This window comes from Hibiscus syriacus, unplaced genomic scaffold (genome assembly GCF_006381635.1).
Source record: "Hibiscus syriacus cultivar Baekdansim isolate YM2019G1 unplaced genomic scaffold, ASM638163v2 tig00110443_pilon, whole genome shotgun sequence".
Classification (NCBI taxonomy): Eukaryota; Viridiplantae; Streptophyta; class Magnoliopsida; order Malvales; family Malvaceae; genus Hibiscus; species Hibiscus syriacus.
The window spans coordinates 1,930,212-1,931,461 of NW_024062739.1; positions in this window are offsets into that span (position 1 = coordinate 1,930,212).

Sequence of the window (1,250 nt, forward strand, 5' to 3'; positions counted from 1 at the left end):
TCCTTGGTATGACTATATCTATCTCTTGAGTCAACATCTTGGCCTTTGCACCTCCAATGTGAAGCGGTCTTTATGTCTCTATGAAGGGTCTTCTCGTCCTTGGTATGACTGTATCTATATCTTGAGTCAACATCTTGGCATTTGCACCTTTAAATGAATTCTTCAATAACTCCAGTTTTCTTTATTCATTGGATGTCTTTCTCCATGGATCGTCTGAACATCTTTGGATCTCCCAGTTTTGACTACATGGTGGAGAATTTCTTGTCTCAATATGGCCAACATTCTTATTAGTCAATCACTTGCGAATAACACCTTTGGTTGACATGAAGATGCGAATGCAATAAAATCACAGTAAAATAGACAAAAAAAAAAATGGGTTAGTACACATAAGATAAACAACAAGATAATAAGTACAATAAACATCAAATAAAACCTACCCTCACATGCTACCTACCCAATCATGCTTTAGTTGATCCTACCCAACATGATATCTACCCACATGCTTTGTTATTCACAAAATCCTAACCGCAGGGTATCTAATTCACATTCTTGTTTGAGAAAAATAAACCTAACTGCATGATCTCTAGTTCGCATACTTCTTGCAAAAATAAATAAATTCGAGAAAAATGCTAGAATGAGTTTCCTCCTTATGACTTTTGAATAATTACGGAAAAGGATTTAGTATAAGACAGGCAGAGTTTTGGTATCACTAACAGAGTCCTCAATCCTTTACTGGTGCCAAAAAATGAGTTTAGGAGTCGATTACGCGTAGGGAAGGATTAGCACCCCCACAGTGCCTTAAATCGGTACCTAGTCGATTAATAAATGTCTTTGCAATGAAATTTACAAATTCGATTTTAATTTGATTTATGATCCCCAACAAAACAACAACATATGAATTTTACAATATTCAAAAGCACCAAAATAGATTAAATTAAAATTACAAAACCTTCAGAAAGATAAAGAATATTTGATTCTTTAAAAATATCTAGACAAGATCTTAGATAAGTTCTAACTACCTTTTCTCGAAAGATTTAAATAACCGAATATTTCCTTTTCTTTCGTTCCTAAATTTTAAAGCATTGAATCGATTTTAGGTGTTGCTAATGGGATACACTTCTAATTTAAAATCGTCAAAAGCGGATATCTAATAAGTTAAGACAACCCACTTAAAACCATTTTAAATTAAAAGGGTATTACCTTTAATCCGATTATGATTTGAGTTATGCTCATGAGGATATCATGTATAT